A 12,472-nucleotide genomic window follows, 5' to 3' on the forward strand; every position below is an offset into this window, starting at 1 on the left:
TTATCAATGTGGGACTTTCACCAATCTGCATGAACAAATTATCAACTTGTTTTAAAGTATGATGATTTAGTCACTAAAACCGTTGTTTCAACCAAGCCCCAAGTCAACTATTGATGTTTTCCTCCTTAAACATTATGCACTTTGGCTTTCTGAATGTTACACAATAATAATGTTTAATATTTCTCACCATTAACTCCAGTTAGAAGAGATGCTTCTCTCAAACCTGAAGATGCAGGGAGAAATGAGAAGTCTCCCTTTCTCCCCTATGTTTTGGTTCAATTGATAGCTGTGGCGAGGGCACAGTACTTTGATTTGGGGATGGAGAGGAGGGGGAAGGAGGTGGAGGAGGGGGAAGAAGAAAGTAGGGTCTGGGGAGACCCTTCTGCTTAACCAGTGTAAAAAAAAAATGTGTTTCTGTTAGTGTATTATTTGGGGACCAACATCAATAACGAATTTCACTGAAGCTCATTGAGGAACCTTTAGACGATCCATCAACTCAATGTCCAGTAATCTCGCACGCACGCACAACATCACGCATATATTTCTCCCCATTAATTCTCGTTAGAAGAGATGCTTCTCTCAACCTGAAGATGGCACTCTTTCTACACGTGAGCCTCAATCTGGATACTGCGGTGCGTGTGTGCGGGTAGTATGTGTGTTAGCTACAGACCGGGGGAGCTGCCGAGCCTGCCTCTCCAGCGTTCTTGCCTCTTGTTCCAGTGCGCAGCAGTACTTCGCTCCAGTCTTTTGCTTTGTAGCCTACCACCGCTTCGCCGCCTCCTCTTTTTCTCCTCTCCCCGCCTATGCCTGTCCCGGCAAGCATCCAGCGAATGTTCGGTCCACCCCCAGACCCCCTACAGGGAACAGTGAGAGAGCGGTTCCGTTCTGAGCACACAGCATACTATTGAAAGCTGCCAAGGGAAGACGTGGATAATAAGTGTCGTTGTTGACGTAACCCAGGATTTTTTTTTCGGTAAGTGCAAAGTCATCCCGCTTTACTGTGTTTATTCTAAGCTTCATTTCCTCCTCCTCATGTTCTTACTCTTCCACCTTGTCATAGTGAAGGTTGGGAGAATAGGTGTTCTAGCCTACCCCGGGAGAGGACGAATGTGAACCGGCATGTTGTTGATGCGTGTCGTTTTGCGGTTGCAGAATTGTGTTCGCAGTTGAAGCGGTTATGTGAAATATGCATAAACGCTAACTTGATAATAGGTTTATAGCCCGTTATGTAGGCTTCATGTAGATATGATTAGGAAGGAACCGTGGTGATGGGGAAATCCGTTCAATTCTGACAGAGCTGAGCTCGCTCACCCTAGGCGGTTCTGCGCGTGAGGATTTGGCTCGAGTTCACTACACCGACTGACCCAAATTTAGCTAACCGTCGGCAGCGCGTGAGAGATTTAGAGAGAGAGAAAACAGAGAGAGAGAGAGAGAGAGAGAGAGCATGGAAATGTTAACTAAAAGAAATTCATGCATACAGTAGCTGTATACTCTTTTGATATTGTTCTACATGGAATACTGCTTAAATAGACTAGCGTCCATTGGAGATGAATGTAGATCTAAAACGGAACGATGCACCTGCAAAGACAGGCGCGAGAAACAGAAGGAAAGAGATGGATGGTGTTTGGGGTGGTGATAAAAGCAGGGAGAAATGAGAGGTCTCCGTTTCTCACCACTGCCTTGGTTTAATCGATAGCTGTGGCGGGAGGGAGGGTTTTGCATCGGCTGTTTGGCACAGCGCAGTATTTTGACTTGGGGATGGAGAAGAGGTGGAGGAAGGGGGAAGAAGAAAGTAGGGTGGGGGTGATGTTTGGCATGCTTTCAGATTGTCAGGGCATTTCCATCTATACATAGATCAGCTGGGTTGGAGCAGAGTGCATACCCAGGAGCATCATCACCACTATTATCAAGGCCCTTCTGCTTAACCAATGTAAATAAAATAGAGTTTCTGTAAGTGGATTATTTGGGCACCAACATCAATAACGAATTGGGCACCATTGACAAATCTCCTTAAGGAACCTTAAGGGGATCCCATCAACTCAATGTCGAGTCATCTTACACGCATGCATGCACAGAAACACACACGCGCACGCACACACACACACACGCACGCACGCACGCACGCACGCACGCACGCACGCACGCACACACACACACACACACACACACACACACACACACACACACACACACACACACACACACACACACAATCCCTTCAAATGCAAGCGTTGAGGCTACTATCCATGGTGCTGAATCTCTCTGTCTCTGTCTCTGTCTCTCTCTCTCCCTCTAGCTATCCACTCCAGTAATTTCCTAAATATTAGCCTCTTTATGTGCAGTGGGCATGAGGCACCTTGTCCTTCATTATGTGAGCAGATGAATGTACAGCGAGGTGAATATATCCCTTCTGTCTCTCTGCAACGGGAGTGAAGGTGTTTTGTGTTGAAGAACCTGTCGGTTGGTCTATTGATCTGCCGGCCCAGTTCATTGGCAACCCATCACATGACAGAATGCTGACACTGTTCCAGAACGTTTCCCTGTGAGTTAGTGTTCTCTTTGAGTGTGTGTGCACGTGTGTGTGCATGTCAAACGATGAAGCGATAGAGAGGCTAAATATGAGTCTGAATGATCTTTTCTATGTGTGGTTTAAGACTGTCATTCCACACATCTATGAATGACCTTTGACATTTGTTGATTGTTCCATATTTATATCAGTTCAGTCGACTCTAGTATTAATGATAGGATGTATATACAGTATGAGCTTGCGTAATGATAATGACATACAGGCATGAACATGCTACTGCTAAATGTCTATACAATTATCTCCATTTCCCTGGCCATGTAGAGAATGAAGATACATGCCATGCGCCATTAAACCAAATATGATCTATTATATTGACAAGATAGTCGAATGACCACTCTAACAATGGAAATATGTGTCCTCAATGATGGAAGGCAGGCGGAAGGAGGCCAGATCAGGTGGAATCATTCTAGCCAATGAGAGGGCAGATACACGTGTGAACAACAGGCACAACTAAGTCGTTTTTCTCAAAGTTACTGGAATGCCATGTACATCCACTTATATCATTACATTTGTAACAGCCATTAACATTATAACAGTTCTATTCGATCAAATAAGCTTCACATAATTCCACACTTTCTCATAGACCTACATAGAAGAAAGGGCTTATCACACACGGACAGATTTTGGGCGGAGTAAATCCTCTCGCTTCACCTCTTCCGCTCTGATTAAACTCACTGTTGTTCCTCCCACTTCCTCTGTATATATACAGTACCAGTCAAACGTTTGGACACACCTACTCATTCAAGGGTTTTTCTTTATTTTTAGTATTTTCTACATTATAGTGAAGACATCAAAACTATGAAATAACACAAATTGAATCATGTAGTAAACAAAGAAGTGTTAAACAAATCAACATTTATTATATATTTGAGATTTTTCAAAGTATCCACCCGTTTCCTTTATGGCAGCTTTGCACACTCTTGACATTATCTCAACCAGTTTCATGAGATAGTCACCTGGAATGCATTTCAATTAACAGGTGTGCCTTAAAAGTTAATTTGTGTAATTTCTTTCCTTCTTAATGCGTTTGAGTCAATCAGTTGTGTTGTGACAAGGTAGGGGTTGTATACAGAAGATAGCTCTATTTGGTAAAAGACCAAGTCCATATTATGGCAAGAGCAGCTCAAATAAGCAAAGATAAATGACAGTCCATGATTACTTTAAGACATGAAGGTCAGTCAATCTGGAAAATGTCAAGAACTTTGAAAGTTTCTTTAAGTGCAGTCGCAAAAACCATCAAGCGCTATGATGAAACTGGCTCTCATGAGGGCCTCCACAGGAAAGGACGACCCAGAGTTATCCTGCAGAGAATAAGTTCATTAGAGTTAACTGCACCTCAGATTTCAAGTAACAGACACATCTCAACATTTGCTGTTCAGAGGAGACTGCATGAATCAGGCCTTCATGGTCAAATTGCTGCAAAGAAACCACTACTGAAGGACACCAATAATAATAAGAGACTTGCTTAGGCCAAGAAACACGAGCAATGGACTTTAGACCATTGGAAATCTGTCCTTTGGTCTGATGAGTCCAACCGCCATGTCTTTGTGATATGCAGAGTAGGTGAACGGATGATCTCTGCGTGTGTGGTTCCCACCATGAAGCATGGAGGAGGAGGTGTGATGGTGTGGTGATGCTTTGCTGGTGACACCGTCTGTGATTTATTTATAATTCAAGGCACACTTAACCAGCATGGCTACCGCAGCATTCTGCAGTGATACACCATCCCATCTGGTTTGCACTTAGTGGGACTGTAATTTGTTTTTCAACAGGATAATGACCCAACACACTTACAGGCTGTGTAAGGGCTATTTGACCAAGAAGGAGAGTGATGGAGCGCTGCATCAGATTACACTTTTTTGGTTACTACATGATTCCATTTGTGTTCTTTTGTAGTTTTGATGTGTTCACTATTATTCTACAATGTAGAAAATAGTAAAAATAAAGAAAAATACTTTAATAAGTATGTGTGTCCAAACTTTTGACTGGTGCTGTACATCAGCTCTGTCATACTCCTGTGCTTGTCTATAGGCTTACTGTGATGATCCATGAGGTATGGTGTTGTAGACCTGGTGGTCCAGGGGGTATGGTGCTGTACATCAGCTCTGTCATACTCCTGTGCTTGTCTATAGGCTTACTGTGATGATCCATGAGGTATGGTGTTGTAGACCTGGTGGTCCAGGGGGTATGGTGCTGTACATCAGCTCTGTCATACTCCTGTGCTTGTCTATAGGCTTACTGTGATGATCCATGAGGTATGGTGTTGTAGACCTGGTGGTCCAGGGGGTATGGTGCTGTACATCAGCTCTGTCATACTCCTGTGCTTGTCTATAGGCTTACTGTGATGATCCATGAGGTATGGTGTTGTAGACCTGGTGGTCCAGGGGGTATGGTGCTGTACATCAGCTCTGTCATACTCCTGTGCTTGTCTATAGGCTTACTGTGATGATCCATGAGGTATGGTGTTGTAGACCTGGTGGTCCAGGGGGTATGGTGCTGTACATCAGCTCTGTCATACTCCTGTGCTTGTCTATAGGCTTACTGTGATGATCCATGAGGTATGGTGTTGTAGACCTGGTGGTCCAGGGGGTATGGTGCTGTACATCAGCTCTGTCATACTCCTGTGCTTGTCTATAGGCTTACTGTGATGGAGGTATGGTGTTGTAGACCTGGTGGTCCAGGGGTATGGTGTTGTAGACCTGGTGGTCCAGGATCCATGGTGGTGTCATATGGTGTTGTAGACCTGGTGGTCCAGTGGGGGATGGGTACTCCTGTGGTGCTGTACATCAGCTCTGTCATACTCCTGTGCTTGTCTATAGGCTTACTCTGATGATCCATGAGGTATGGTGTTGTAGACCTGGTGGTCCATGAGGTATGGTGTTGTAGACCTGGTGGCCCAGGGGGTATGGTGTTGTAGACCTGGTGGTCCAGGGGGTATGGTGTTGTAGACCTGGTGGTCCAGGGGGTATGGTGTTGTAGACCTGGTGGTCCAGGAGGTATGGTGTTGTAGACCTGGTGGTCCAGGAGGTATGGTGTTGTAGACCTGGTGGTCCAGGGGGCATGGTGTTGTAGACCTGGTGGTCCAGGGGGTATGGTGTTGTAGACCTGGTGGTCCAGGGGTATGGTGTTGTAGACCTGGTGGTCCAGGGGTATGGTGTTGTAGACCTGGTGGTCCAGGAGGTATGGTGTTGTAGACCTGGTGGTCCAGGAGGTATGGTGTTGTAGACCTGGTGGTCCAGGGGTATGGTGTTGTAGACCTGGTGGTCCAGGGGTATGGTGTTGTAGAGGGGTATGGTGTTGTAGACCTGGTGGTCCAGGGGTATGGTGTTGTAGACCTGGTGGTCCAGGGGTATGGTGTTGTAGACCTGGTGGTCCAGGGGTATGGTGTTGTAGACCTGGTGGTCCAGGAGGTATGATGTTGTAGACCTGGTGGTCCAGGGGTATGGTGTTGTAGACCTGGTGGTCCAGGGGGTATGGTGTTGTAGACCTGGTGGTCCAGGGGTATGGTGTTGTAGACCTGGTGGTCCAGGAGGTATGGTGTTGTAGACCTGGTGGTCCAGGGGGTATGGTGTTGTAGACCTGGTGGTCCAGGGGGTATGGTGTTGTAGACCTGGTGGTCCAGGGGGTATGGTGTTGTAGACCTGGTGGTCCAGGGGGTATGGTGTTGTAGACCTGGTGGTCCAGGAGGTATGGTGTTGTAGACCTGGTGGTCCAGGAGGTATGGTGTTGTAGACCTGGTGGTCCAGGGGGTATGGTGTTGTAGACCTGGTGGTCCAGGGGGTATGGTGTTGTAGACCTGGTGGTCCAGGAGGTATGGTGTTGTAGACCTGGTGGTCCAGGGGGTATGGTGTTGTAGACCTGGTGGTCCAGGGGGTATGGTGTTGTAGACCTGGTGGTCCAGGGGGTATGGTGTTGTAGACCTGGTGGTCCAGGAGGTATGGTGTTGTAGACCTGGTGGTCCAGGGGGTATGGTGTTGTAGACCTGGGCTGTGGTGAGAATAGTCTCATGCAAAACAACAATAGAAGGCAGGCAGCCTGTAAGGGAATGCCAGGAGGATGAATTTATTAATGACACACAACCTTAGCAAGAACAAGGACAAGATAATTGGAAAGGTCCTAAGAAAGGAGACTAAGGACCAGGGAAAGGAAAAAAGGAGAGGAAACAAAGAGTGGGTACAAGGAAAGGAGAGCTGAGAGCAGGGTGCTGTTGAGAAATATTTGGGATGTAGCCAGTAGCCAGCTAGACAGTATTCCCTCTTTCTGTCTCCTAATGAGCCACTCTGCGATGGGTCTCCGTCTTTTCCTCCTCCCTCACATATCCCTCCATCCTGGAGGAAGAGATATAGAGGGAGAGGGGTAGAGGGAGGCAGCGAGAGACAAAGAGAAAAACTGAGAGACCGTGATAGAGTTGATGCTTGAGAGAGAGAGGGAGACACAGAAAGGCAAAGTAAAATTGTGAGAGAATGAAAGAGAGAAAGGGGGAGAAATCACAACATGATGTACAGTGCTATATTTATCATCAATTATTCCAATGGTGTCTTTTTAACCAAATGAAAGGAACATTAGCATACAAGCAAAGGCCCAGTGATAGTGATACGTCTGTGGTGACCGCACCACATGCACACTGTTTGTGCCTTCCTGTCGCGCTCCCCGACGCAGCAAATTGGTAATTGGTTGGGCTAGCCAGGTCTCCCAAGGCTAATTGAGCATCAAAGTGAAGCCATGCCTGTTGCGCAACGATCATCATGATTTCCCCAGTTGTGAATAATCTATCCCAGAGTTATCCCTCACGTAGGGGTGAGGAGGTGGACGGGATGTGAGTTTGAGAGTGTGTGTATCAGAGTGTGTATGTGTGAGATTGTGTTTATGTGTGATAGTGTGAGTGTGTGTGTGAGAGTGCGAGTGTGTGTATGTGTGTGATAGTCTGTGAGTGTGTGTATGAGGTGAGGGAGTAGGGAGTAGGGACAATAGCTGTTATCTCATGTTGGACACACACTTCTAGCTTTGTCTGGTTCATTTTTCTGCCTGTGCACTAAATTATATGGTCTGCATTTTTCCCTCTCTAGCATCATATAATTCAATGGTTGTATAGAGTCTACACACATGACATTGATGTATTGTAAGTGTCCGGCCTCTAAACACAATATCATCTGTCTGTGCACCACAGCAGAAAAAATATACACATCCATACAGCTAGTCGACTGGCGCGTGGTTGGTTACAGTCGCCTGTTCTTTTATAAACTGACACAACATGTATAAACATGCCTGAGTGGATATTAACATAATGACATGTTTTTAGCAGTGAAGAGATGTATTGACTGTGGCTGTGTGTGTGTTTATGTCTGAGAAGCAGTACCATGGTATTATCCCTTTGACTGGTCAAGTGGGAAATCATGTGTGAGAAAAGATATTGAATGCACCTGTTTTGATTGTCCTTGTATGCAGGTGTCAGTGTGTAGCATCTGTGATACACACCTGTTAGAATAGGATTTTTTTCCCACTCTCGGGTTTATCAACCATTTCCTTTCTATTCAATCCTGGTGATGGGATTGTATTTGAGGGGTGACCAAAGGCCAGAGGCCATCCACCTTTTTCAGCCATGTGCATTAAGACCTCGAAACGAGATGGATACTGTTACGTCCGCCGTTATATGAATGAGACCAAGGTGCAGCGTGGTAAGCGAATATCTTTCTTTATTTTGATGAACCCCAGCTCTGGATAAGAGCGTCTGCTAAATGACTTAAATGTAAATGTAAAGTTCTGCAGGCTATACAGCAACTAACAAAATCAAGATCCCACAACTGACGGTGGGAAAAAGAGCTACCTAAGTATGATCCCCAATCAGAGACAATGATAAACAGCTGATTGGGAACCATACGAGGCCAACAAAGAAATAGAAACATAGATTTGCCCACCCAAGTCACACCCTGACCTAACCAAATAGAGAATAAAAAAGGCTCTCTAAGGTCAGGGCGTGACAGACACAGCCATATTGAATAGCCAATGATTATTTCAGTTGCTTTACTGGACAGTATATGGCCTTTAGGCTGTGTTGTTGACCGCTGCATCGTGGTCCATCCTATTCCATTCTCACTGATGTTTGGGCCAATTAGGCCTAGTGTGTGCTGCCACTGTCTAACCTGTCAGTATAGTGGCTACAGCCCTGTATCTCTGTCCAACCTGTCAGTATAGTGGCTACAGCCCTGTATCTCTGTCCAACCTGTCAGTATAGTGGCTACAGCCCTGTATCTCTGTCCAACCTGTCAGTACAGTGACTATAGCCATGTATCTCTGTCTAACCTGTCAGTATAGTGGCTACAGCCCTGTATCTCTGTCCAACCTGTCAGTATAGTGGCTACAGCCCTGTATCTCTGTCCAACCTGTCAGTATAGTGGCTACAGCCCTGTATCTCTGTCCAACCTGTCAGTATAGTGGCTACAGCCCTGTATCTCTGTCCAACCTGTCAGTAGTGGCTATGTATCTCTGTCCAACCTGTCAGTACAGTGACTACAGCCCTGTATCTCTGTCCAACCTGTCAGTGGTATAGTGGCTACAGCCCTGTATCTCTGTCTAACCTGTCAGTATAGTGGCTAGCCCTGTATCTCTGCAACCTGTCAGTATATCTACAGCCCTGTATCTCTGTCCAACCTGTCAGTATAGTGGCTACAGCCCTGTATCTCTGTCCAACCTGTCAGTATAGTGGCTACAGCCCTGTATCTCTGTCCAACCTGTCAGTATAGTGGTGGCTCCAACCTGTCAGTATAGCCCTGTATCTCTGTCCAACCTGTCAGTATAGTGGCTACAGCCCTGTATCTCTGTCCAACCTGTCAGTATAGTGGCTACAGCCCTACAGCCCTGTATCTCTGTCCAACCTGTCAGTATAGTGGCTACAGCCCTGTATCTCTGTCCAACCTGTCAGTATAGTGGCTACAGCCTGTATCTCTGTCCAACCTGTCAGTAGTCTATAGCCTGTATCTCCAACCTGTCAGTATAGTGGCTACAGCCCTGTATCTCTGTCCAACCTGTCAGTATAGTGCTACAGCCCTGTATCTCTGTCCAACCTGTCAGTATAGGCTACAGCCCTGTATCTCTGTCCAACCTGTCAGTATAGTGGCTACAGCCCTGTATCTCTGTCCAACCTGTCAGTATAGTGGCTACAGCCCTGTATCTCTGTCCAACCTGTCAGTATAGTGGCTCCAACCTGTCAGCCCTGTATCTCTGTCCAACCTGTCAGCTATAGTGGCTAGTGGCAGCCCTGTATCTCTGTCCAACCTGTCAGTATAGTGACTATAGCCCTGTATCTCTGTCCAACCTGTCAGTATAGTGGCTACAGCCCTGTATCTCTGTCCAACCTGTCAGTATAGTGGCTACAGCCCTGTATCTCTGTCCAACCTGTCAGTATAGTGGCTAGAGCCCTGTATCTCTGTCCAACCTGTCAGTATAGTGGCTACAGCCCTGTATCTCTGTCCAACCTGTCAGTATAGTGGCTACAGCCCTGTATCTCTGTCCAACCTGTCAGTATAGTGGCTACAGCCCTGTATCTCTGTCCAACCTGTCAGCTAGCCCTGTATCTCTGTCCAACCTGTCAGTATAGTACAGCCCTGTATCCTGTATCTCTGTCCAACCTGTCACCTGTCAGTATAGTGGCTACAGCCCTGTATCTCTGTCCAACCTGTCAGTATAGTGGCTACAGCTGTATCCTGTATCTCAGTGTAGCCATGTATCCTGTCCAACCTGTATAGTGGCTACAGCCCTGTATCTCTGTCCAACCTGTCAGTATAGTGGCTACAGCCCTGTATCTCTGTCCAACCTGTCAGTATAGTGGCTACAGCCCTGTATCTCTGTCCAACCTGTCAGTATAGTGGCTAGCCCTGTATCTCTGTCCAACCTGTCAGTATAGTGGCTACAGCCCTGTATCTCCAACCTGTCAGTATAGTGGCTACAGCCCTGTATCTCTGTCCAACCTGTCAGTATAGTGGCTACAGCCCTGTATCTCTGTCCAACCTGTCAGTATAGTGGCTACAGCCCTGTATCTCTGTCCAACCTGTCAGTATAGTGGCTATCTCTGTCCAAGCAGTATAGTGGCTATAGCCCTGTATCTCTGTCCAACCTGTCAGTATAGTGGCTACAGCCCTGTATCTCTGTCCAACCTGTCAGTATAGTGGCTACAGCCCTGTATCTCTGTCAACCTGTCAGTATAGTGGCTACAGCCCTGTATCTCTGTCCAACCTGTCAGTATAGTGGCTATAGCCCTGTATCTCTGTCCAACCTGTCAGTATAGTGGCTACAGCCCTGTATCTCTGTCCAACCTGTCAGTATAGTGGCTACAGCCCTGTATCTCTGTCCAACCTGTCAGTATAGTGGCTACAGCCCTGTATCTCTGTCCAACCTGTCAGTATAGTGGCTACAGCCCTGTATCTCTGTCCAACCTGTCAGTATAGTCAGTATAGTGGCTGTCCAACCTGTCAGTATAGTGGCTACAGCCCTGTATCTCTGTCCAACCTGTCAGTATAGTGGCTACAGCCCTGTATCTCTGTCCAACCTGTCAGTATAGTGGCTACAGCCCTGTCAGTAGTGGCTCTGTCCAACCTGTCAGTATAGTGGCTACAGCCCTGTATCTCTGTCCAACCTGTCAGTATAGTGGCTACAGCCCTGTATCTCTGTCCAACCTGTCAGTATAGTGGCTACAGCCCTGTATCTCTGTCCAACCTGTCAGTATAGTGGCTACAGCCCTGTATCTCTGTCCAACCTGTCAGTATAGTGGCTACAGCCCTGTATCTCTGTCCAACCTGTCAGTATAGTGGCTACAGCCCTGTATCTCTGTCCAACCTGTCAGTATAGTGGCTACAGCCCTGTATCTCTGTCCAACCTGTCAGTATAGTATAGTAGCTACAGCCCTGTATCTCTGTCCAACCTGTCAGTATAGTGGCTACAGCCCTGTATCTCTGTCCAACCTGTCAGTATAGTGGCTACAGCCCTGTATCTCTGTCCAACCTGTCAGTATAGTGGCTACAGCCCTGTATCTCTGTCCAACCTGTCAGTATAGTGGCTACAGCCCTGTATCTCTGTCCAACCTGTCAGTATAGTGGCTACAGCCCTGTATCTCTGTCCAACCTGTCAGTATAGTGGCTACAGCCCTGTATCTCTGTCCAACCTGTCAGTATAGTGGCTACAGCCCTGTATCTCTGTCCAACCTGTCAGTATAGTGGCTATAGCCCTGTATCTCTGTCCAACCTGTCAGTATAGTGGCTACAGCCCTGTATCTCTGACTCTATTGGATTCTGGAGCCAGAATGGAGATGAAACGAGACACATTCTAATACTCCGTGCTGTAACAGTAACGCAAGCATGCACACGCATGCACGCGCACACACACACACACACACACACACACACACACACACACACACACACACACACACACACACACACACACACACACACACACACACACACACACACACACACACACACACACACACACACACACACACACACACACACACACACACATACACATACACATACACACACACACAGATATACACACTCATGCACACACACAAAGTTCTGCTCATCCTAAACGCCCCTGGAGTGTAAAGCTATAAACTCCACAGCATAGTATTTACAGCTATATACATAAGTATATGGACAGCCCTTGAAATGAGTGGATTCGGCTATTTCAGCCACATCCGTTGCTGACAGGTGTATAAAATCGAGCACACATCCATTCAATCGCCATAGACAAACATAGGTAGAAAAATGGCCTTACTGAATATCTCATTGACTTTCAATGTGGCACCGTCATAGAATGGCACCTTTCCAATAAGTCAGTTTGTCGAATTTCTGTCCTGCTAGTGCTGCCCCGGTCAACTGTAAGTGCTGT

At 46.7% G+C, this 12,472-nt stretch overlaps 1 protein-coding gene across 1 annotated transcript in view; it reads left to right on the forward strand.

Annotated features, from left to right (window-relative positions):
* The first annotated feature begins 712 nt into the window (after positions 1-712).
* Positions 713-12,472, forward strand: part of ctnnd2a (catenin (cadherin-associated protein), delta 2a) — a 389,747-nt gene continuing 377,987 nt past the window's right edge. The window contains exon 1 of the mRNA XM_052483548.1: positions 713-973. The gene's annotated coding sequence lies outside the window, so the exon portion shown is untranslated. The remainder of the gene's footprint in view (positions 974-12,472) is intronic.

Source organism: Oncorhynchus keta, chromosome 28 (assembly GCF_023373465.1).
Source record: "Oncorhynchus keta strain PuntledgeMale-10-30-2019 chromosome 28, Oket_V2, whole genome shotgun sequence".
Taxonomy (NCBI): domain Eukaryota; kingdom Metazoa; phylum Chordata; class Actinopteri; order Salmoniformes; family Salmonidae; genus Oncorhynchus; species Oncorhynchus keta.